General features: G+C 42.3%; 1 protein-coding gene across 1 annotated transcript in view; it reads right to left on the minus strand.

Moving 5' to 3' along the window:
• Fhit (fragile histidine triad diadenosine triphosphatase) overlaps positions 1 to 9,371 on the minus strand; it is a 1,394,727-nt gene that overhangs the window by 1,353,048 nt on the left and 32,308 nt on the right. Inside the window, exon 2 of the mRNA XM_050161103.1 lies at positions 3,166 to 3,215. The gene's annotated coding sequence lies outside the window, so the exon portion shown is untranslated. The remainder of the gene's footprint in view (positions 1 to 3,165; positions 3,216 to 9,371) is intronic.

Genomic DNA, 9,371 nt, shown 5'->3' on the forward strand with positions numbered 1-9,371 from the left:
ATGTTTTGAGATCTGTGTTAGTAGTCTACTGTAAAGCGCTCTGCTCTTACACAGAGTGAAAGAAGGGAATGGATGCTCTCTTCGTGAAATCTCCAAATATAGCCACTTAATCGAAATCTTACTCACTAATGTCCAAGTTACTAGGTAGGGTTCTCAAATTGTTACCAAGATAAACAAACTGGCTAGATTTAGATTACGAAAGGCACCTGGAGGTTAGATAAGGCATGGAAGAGCCAAGACAGACAGGGAGGCTGACTACCGGGAAATGCTATCCGCGGTCTCATGGGTAGGGCCAGGCCAGAATGTCCACCTGGGACAAAGGAGAATGTTTTAGTAAAGATCTGAATCCGAAAAAGCAAGCATGCTCTTCAACGAGCTTGCAGCCGCCCTGCATTCAGGACTGCGAGAGTCCACTGCAGCCTCACCCTAAAGGAAATGAAAGCCCTGAAGAGAAAAAGTACAGAGCGGACGGGAAATGGGGGAGGGTGTTCATCTATACTTACCAAGGCTTCCTTCAAAAATTGCTTAACAAACTACCTAGCAGTGGATCACTAATTCTTAAGAATATAATTTAAGACTACTGTAATTAGTAATTGGCCATGCAGAGCCAAAAGGTCTATCTTCCCGACGCTTGCAAGAATTAACCTGTTTTGTTTTTTTCTTCTGAAGGTTTCCTATATTTCTTTTTTTATTACATTTTACTGATTCTGTGTGTGTGTGTGTGTGTGTGCGTGTGCGCATGCGTGTGCATGTGTGTGTTTGGACATGGCATACAACACAAGTAGAGGCCAGGGGAAAGGAATGGTAGTTAGTCCTGTTGCACTGTGTGAACGTGGTGATCGAATTCCCGTCATTGGGGTTGGCAGCAAGCACCTTTATCTGCTGAGCTGTCTTAACAGACCTATTCCTAATTACCTATTAAAAGTAACATTCTCATTTTGAAAACATCCTAAAAAAATCTTTAAAAAAAATAAAAAAGTAGGCACCAGAGACTTAGCAATGTTCAGTTCAGTGCTTAGCAGTGATTGCTGCTCTTACCGAAGGCCCATTACCCAGGTCAGGCCAGGCAGCCAAAACTTACCTGTAACTCCAGTTTCTGGGGGATCATGTTGTCTTCGACAGGCACCTGTACTCAGGTGCACATACCCACACACGGGCACACACATACATTCATAACTTAAAACAATTAAAAAATTAATCATTAAGACTATAAGAAGAATGGACATGGCTGGAGAGCTGGCTCAAGCCATAAAGAGCACGCTGGACAAGCTGAAGGCCCTGAGCTCGATCCCCAGCATGTACACCAAGAAGGCTGCCATGAGCAATCTGATTGCTGCAGAGGCAGAGACAGGAGGATCCCTGTGACTGGATAGCTAACCAACTTGACTCAATAGGTATACTCCAGACTAAGGGAGAAGGTCTCAAGAAGCAGCCAGAAAGCATGGCGGAATACACCCGATATCACCCTCTGTCCCGCACATATGTACACATATATACACTTATGTGCTATGCACAGGCACACATATACACATATAAACACATGGATAAATAAAAATAATATACTTTCAAAATGATGTGGGAGTGTCATCACAGCAGCTATTGGTTGGAGGGGCGGAAAGACCTCCCGCAACATCAAAATACTTAATAAATGTTTAAGGCTGCTATTGCTCATGACAATGAGGACCAGAAGGAGGAAGTGACAGTAACAACAGTGACAGTAAGCGGCATCTGCTTGTCATGGACGAGTCTATCTTATCATCTCCACTTCACAGACAGGGAGGAAAATGAACACATTGTTCATGGACCAAACCCAGAGTACTAACTCGACAAAGAGTATGAAGACACCCCCTCCTCCAAAGGACCACAAACATCACAGCTACACCACCTAACTGCAAAGTCCTCAAAACAGCCTTATCATCGCTAACTCCAATGCTATCGAGTCCTGTCATGTTCCAGGAAATGGCTCAAGGCTGCAGCGATATGAACGATACAGGAAAATGAGGACCATCCTCATCTTCTGGTATTTTCTTCACTAGGGCCACCACTATATCAAAATCCCAAGGCAGCCAGGCTTCATGCGCCAGAACTGGATCACCCCAAAGCAAATCCTCCAATCAGTTTTTATAGATAATGTTTTAAACATTCCAAAAAGATCTCTCTCCAATTTCTTTGTAAAACTATACTCTCAAAATGAACATTAAAAACTCGTTTGTCATAAAGTTAGAAATAACTTAAAATAGAAAGTAAATCAAAATTGCTTTTCAACTTTAACCAAAGTGGTCACGGTCATAATTACTATAATAAAAATGACAGAAAAAAAAACTAAATTTGTCAAAAACATAATTGATGATGAAAACAATCGTAAAATTATGGCATATTTCACCCTGGCCACCACAGCTTCCTGATGAAAGTGTAGCCCTATAATTCCTCAGAGTGAATTCTCTAAATTAAAATACTTCATGCAGAACAGAAATTAAACAATGAATCAAAGAACACTGCTGTACAGAGGTACGCTTATAAATACACCTGCGAAGGAGAAACAATTACATTTTCCCCTGCAAAAAACAACTCAACTGTAATGTTTCACCGAACTGGTATTTTTGCTATTGCTTTGAAGTTGGAAGTTCACTTCCTGTAACTTACGTAGGACCCCAGTGTGACTGGTGGAAAGGTAATCAGCCCCACCAGACTGGAAGGTTGTCTCCGTGATACAAAACCAGCTCTTTCACTCAACCACTCGACTGCCTTCCGTGATAAATTTCATCCGGCCCAACTGAAATGCCACTCTGCGTTTTATTCTAAATGCTTTCTTTGGCCCGCTGGTTTTATTTAAATATTGACCAGATATTTAAAAGTGCATTCTTCTTCCATCTAGCATTAATCTTGGTAAACCTGGCTCTATTGAAATGTCTTAGGCGCTGAAAAGAAAGCAAAAGTCAGCAAGCACACAATTGCATTTGGCCACCCTCAGCACATCATTCTATTTTCTCCCGCTCTCTGCTAACTATTGCTCAGCACTTTTGCCTGTGAGGGGAGACGAGCAGGTGGTTAAGGAAGTTGTCCTGTCAGCTGGATCTTTAATCCAAGTGTTTAAATCTCCGAATAAAGGGAAAATCAATGTGGTAAAGGCAATGTTTGTCAAGGCCACGTAACAAATACACTTACCTTTACAGACTGTTCTCGGTGGATTTTCCCTTCTTTGCTGAGCTTCAAAGCTACGGAGAGATAAAAATGAAAGACTGAGATGCTTGAGAGCAAAACACCAAATGTTTCTTTTCTGTGTTTCTCAACAGCATTTCCATGGGCTGTGGTCTGTGGTGCTAGCTAAATACGCCATCGATGAAACTCATGCCTCACACCTGCCCAAGAGGCCAACCAGAAACACAGACAGCTACGGTTTTAATGTGTCCCAGTGCTCCATGTGTCAAGATTTAATTTCTATCACTAGGCATGAAGAGAACAAAAACTTAATCTGAATCTGGTTAGAGGAAAGGACATCAAGAGATCAGTAGGCGCGAATAAGGTTACTAGGGTTAAAGGCTTCAGGATTGAATTCTGGATCCTGATGGCTTTTATAAAGAGAAGGAAAGAGACCAGACAGTCACGACAAGGGGCATGTGTGTATATGTCCACATCTGTGTGTGTGTACGTGTGTGTATGTGTGAAAGAGACCAGCCGGGCGGTGGTGGCACACGCCTTTAATCTCAGCACTCAGGAGGCAGAGGCAGGCGGATCTTTGTGAGTTTGAAGCCAGCCTGGTCTACAAGAGCTAGTGCCAGGTCAGGCTCCAAAGCTACAGAGAAACCCTTTCTTGAAAAACCAAAAAATAAAAATAAAAAGAAAAGAAAGAGACCAGACAGTCATGACAACAGGCATGTATGTGTATACATCTGTGTGTGTCTACATGTGTGTGAGGTATGTGTGTATATATGTATGTATGTGTGAAAGAGATCAGACAATCATGACAAGAGACGTGTGTGTGTGTATATGTGTGTGTCCATGTCTGTGTGTGCCTATGTGTATGTGTATATATGTGTGAAAGAGATCAGACAGGCACGACAAGAGACATATGTGTATGTGTGTATGTGTCTACGTGTGTGTGTATGTGTGTACGTGTGTGCATGTGTGAAAAGATCAGTCATGACAAGAGACATGTGTGTACATGCATGTATGTGTATACATGTGTGTATGTGTGAAAAGATCAGACAGTCACAACAAAAGACTCTGTGTGTTTATGTGTGTGTGTGTCTATGTATGTATGTTTATGTGTCCGTCTTACTAAAAAAGTATGATCTGTGCAGACAATGCACACATTGATATATATGGACACACGCACCTATACTCCCTTTCTCTTGGTATGTGATAATCTGCCAGCCTTGGTGTTCTGCCACGAAACACCATGGCTAGATGGAGCCCTTTGCCCTTTCACCTTCAGAACCACGATCCAAATAAACCTCTTAGATTTTTATAATGCCCCTTCTGCTGTGGTGTATCATCAGCAAAAAGGAAACAGGCTGATACGGAAACAAACTGAAAACAGCACACAGTTGGTCAGATCTGCATCATCCAGACTTGGCCACATCTACAGTCCAACCTTGCAGGATGTACGCACCTCATCAGTGAATGGCGCATGAACCGTGGGGTGACAAGATGTATTAAACATCAGGATGGCACGTGCAACCTGACCAAGCACTCACATTCCTTGTCTGGTTTGGACCCATTTCCTACTGTGATTTCCACCTCCCACAGGAATTTTGAGTTCTGGAAGGTTGTTCCATTCCTAGAAGGCACGTGGGCCAGAAGCTCAGCTCAGTGCTGTTGTCCCACGCAAGCACAGTCACCCTCTCTCCAGGAAGAGTGCAGCTTCCTTTTAGGAGAAACTCACAAGAGAGCAGAAGGTATAGCTTTGTATTTCAGATCAAACATCTACTTGCTAACTTCCCCACTTACCCAAATATACTATATGCTTGCCACATCCTAATCAATGAGATCTGTGAAAACACCTGCAAAGTGACAGCTGTTGAAAAATAATGACAACTTATGGTTTGGGTAGGCTGAGTCTATAACGTCCAACATCACTCACATAGTCCATGAAATTATTGTAATTTGCCTCTTCTCATATTTTGGCTAGGTTCTCATTCATCCTAACATTGTAATAGTTGAGAAATACAAAAATTATTTTTTCTCTTCAATATTCTGAGTGATGGCTTTAAGTCTTACAGGACTATTTCCCTCCATGTTCCTTAACGCCACCAAAGAATAGGCTATATTCACAGGCAGTGCTATAAACCTTAGAATACTAATACAGGCCCCTTCATGGAAAAGCATAAAAAAAACTTTCTCAAGCCCCTCCTTGCTCCATGCAACAGCAGGGTTGAAAAAAGCATAAGTTGGTAATGAATAAATGAAATTGTATAACATTTCCTTTGTGAAATGTGAGAAATTTATAGTCTGGACCCCTTTCCATTGAAAATACATAGAAATGCTAAGCAAAATAAAAAATTACAAGTGGCAAGGAGAAAGACCAACATGGAAAAACAATGCATATCAATTTTCTAGAATAAAAGCCATGAGCCCTCGTAAAAAGCACATCGAAATCATATGATAAATACTAGAAAATCCTAACTTAGATACATCCAAATGAAACTACAGAACATCAGAGACAGAATGGCAGCCCTAAATTCAATAAAAAGTACACCTACAAAAAAACAGGTTACCCACCCATAAAATGAAAGCAAGGTAGTGATGGTGTAACATGTTCAAAGTGCTAAGAATGAAAAAGATCAATAAACTACACTCATGCCAACTCTATCATTCAAAAATGGTATAGAAATAAGGACACTATTCAGATTAAAAAAAAGATTGCTATCCATATACAGGAGTTTGCTTTCACTGAAAAAAATCAAGGTAAACCTGAATCCATAGAAATTTGTCTCAGAGGGAAAGGATAATGAGTAAAAAGCAATGGTGACCAGAGAAAGTCCATTGAACTGTTATTATCAATGATGAATATTAATCAAAATCAGATTGTAAAGAAAGTAATAATCATAATTCTGGTTGTATAGAAAAGGGAAATTGATGTGGGATTGACCTCTATATGCTGTGAATACCACTGGTTAATAAAGAAACTGGATTGTCCTGATAGGGTAGATAAGTGGGGAAAACTAAACTGAATGCTGGGAGAAAAGGAGGCAAAGTTAGGGAGAAGCCATGGAGCTGCCGCCAGAGACAGACACACTGAAATTTTGCTGGTAGGCCACGACCTCGTGGTGATGTACAGATTAATGGAAATGGGTTAAAATAAGGTGTTAGAGTTAGCATATAAGAAGCTAGAGCTAATGGGCTAAGCAGTGTTTTAAATAATACAGTTTCTGTGTGATTAATTTGGGTCTGAGCTACCAAGCAACCAGAATGATCAAGGGGCCTCCTTACAACAGGAAATACCAGTAATAATGTCTTAGTCAGAGTCACTGTTGCTGAGATGAAAGACTGTGACCAAAAAAGCATACACTTCCACACCAGTGTTCATCATCAAAGGAAGTCAGGACAGGAACTCAGGCCAAGCACGAACCTGAAGACAGGAGCTGATGCAGAGGCCGCGGAGGGTGCTGCTTACCAGCTTGCTCCCCGTGTCTTGCTTCCTATGGCTTGCTCAGCCTGCTCTCTCACAGAACCCAGGACCACTTTCTTACAGCCAGCCCAGGGACAACACCACCCACAGTGGGCTAGGCCCTCTCCATCACTATTTAGGAAAATGGCCTACAGCAAAATCCTATGAGGCATTTTCTCAATTAAGGTTCTCTCCTTTCAGATGATGCAAGCCTGTGTCAAGTGTGTGGCCAGCGCAGAGGATAACAACTGCTGCTTAGTGTTTGGATAAATGCAGCTGAGAAGTTTACCCCAAGCACATGGAATGTGGTAAGAGAGAGAAGGGTTAGAGGAAGTCAGAGTGTTCACGTTACATGTCAACATGTGTGAGTCCTCTGAAGTTAGCTAGCCGTTCCTTAGCCACATAAACCACAGACTTGTGCACTCACACTCACATGCATACAGAAACTGTCCAAGAACACCATGGATAAAAACAGCATGGCAAAACACGGGAAGCAACCCGAATATCATAGCAGTACAATAAAATGTTCACAGATTCTTCACATCAAATAACATACGAATCGGAAGAGCTGATGGCTCCGTCATCATCATTAACAAGCATTAGCAAGGTATAGACTGTCTTCCATAATATCATTCTCTCATACATCCCAAAAGGGCAAAATAAATACCAAGTTGTTTGGGAATATAACATAAGTAAAGAAAAGCAAAAAAATGAAAGCAAAGAAATGTCTTACACAGAAGTTAGGGTCCCTGTCTTGGAGTATTGGTAGGTATATGAGGAAGAACATGGGGGTTCCGAGTATGGGATACTTCTGGTGTGAGGGAAGGTAATTAGATGGTCGTTTTCCCATATTCCATTTTCTTTCATATATTTAAACATTTTCATAAAAATCTACATGTCAAAAACCATCTGTGTATATATATATATATCACCTGTTCTCCTTTGTCCTTTTGTTGTTTTCCTGAGAAGGGGGCCTCACTATACGCCCCAGAACTGGCCCCTGACTCCCAGTACTTCCTTCTCAGTCTCCTGAGTACAAAGACTAAAGCTTGCCATATGTGCAGGCAAGATTCCAAAGGCGTGTGTCCCAAGACAGAGCCAGGCAGAAGTTACCATTTTTAGGACAGAGGATCAAAAGTCACACAGTATTATTAGCAATGTCACAAACATCACCTGACAAAGACATGCACCTCCAGAAGGTGTCACACTGTAAGATCATGTGGGCTGTGTATCTGTGCAGGGGCAAACATGCTTGGGGAACACACTGGTCCTCAACATTCAGTAGCAAACCAGTGAAGGCTCCCTTTTCAGCAGGCGAAGGCACCACAACCTGAAGTGACCCTTGAACCTCCACAAAGGAAGGAGAAAACCAACCAATGCCTACAGGTCAGCCTCTGACCTCCACATGCACGTTGGGATGCACGTGAACCTACAGACAAAGCCACACATTATACATAAGCACATAAATAAGCAAAAGCTTTCTCAAGAAATAAGTTTTAAACTCAGTCTTCATGGCATCTTCCCTTCAGAGACTAGTGGTGGGAGACTGTCTTAAACAGCTTTGGTGTCCCATGTAACGTTCTGGGATGGATATGCAAGCTATTATCTGAAAGTATTATGTTCTGTGTGCTTATATTCTCTGCCATTAATCAGATGCTAAGTTATTTAAAACCTACACCTGTCATTGTTCAAACCCGCTTGCCTTATGCTTTGTAACATCCATAGTTATTCATTAAAACACGTGCTGAACACTCAAATGCAAGTGCATCCTATCTATAGCTTTTATAACATTTTTAGTGCCTGAAAATGTGTGTGTGTGTTTGTGTTTGTATGTGTGCATGTGTGTGCGTGTGCATGTCATCCCATATGGGAACAAGTCAGGACCCAGAAGGTCTTATTCCCATGCCCAAAATGTCAATGTAGACAAAAGTTGGAAATTGCCAGGCAGAATTAGCCTTCCCTTTCCTTTGGCTCCGTCCAAGGACCTACACTTGCAAGGCCTGGCAAACGTTCTCCTCTGCAGCTGCAAAGCTGCTCCACTCCCCACTCTCCCTAAGCCAAACTCAGCACACTCGTTTCTAAAGCAGACAGTGCCTACATCCTTCAGATGACCTTCTGCAAGACATAAATTAGATTTAAATGGATCCAAATAGGATTGGGCTTCAGCTGCTCCTCAAAGAAATAAACAGGGAGCCAAAACCGAACAGGCCAATGAGAAACTGATTTATTTTGGTGTTTTCTCGCAGCTTGACAAAACTCCAAGCCCCTCGAACAGTGACCCACCCCCAGATCCCTTACAAACTGATCTGAACTAAAAGAAACCGCCTTCCCGAGGCTGTGTACAGCCTTCCCAAGCACACAGGTGAGATTTGACTGCAGCTCTGCTTCTCGCACTTGAAAGCTATTTCTTTTTTTTAATATTTATTTATTTATTAAAGATTTCTGTCTCTTCCCCACCACCGCCTCCCCTTTCCCTCCCCCTCCCCCAATCAAATCCCCCTCCCTCGTCAGCCCAAAGAGCAATCAGGGTTCCCTGCCCTGTGGGAAGTCCAAGGACCACCCACCTCCATCCAGGTCTAGTAAGGTGAGCATCCACGAAACTGCCTAGGCTCCCACGAAACCAATAGGTACAGTAGGATCAAAAACCCATTGCCATTGTTCTTGAGGTCTCAGTAGTCCTCATTGTCCGCTATGTTCAGCGAGACCGGTTTTGACCCAGGCTTTTTCAGACCCAGACCAGCTGGCCTTGGTGAGTTCCCGA

The sequence above is a fragment of the Alexandromys fortis genome, unplaced genomic scaffold, assembly GCF_014885135.2.
Source record: "Alexandromys fortis isolate MF-2015 unplaced genomic scaffold, M_Fortis_MF-2015_v1.1 scaffold_123, whole genome shotgun sequence".
In the NCBI taxonomy this organism is placed as follows: Eukaryota; Metazoa; Chordata; class Mammalia; order Rodentia; family Cricetidae; genus Alexandromys; species Alexandromys fortis.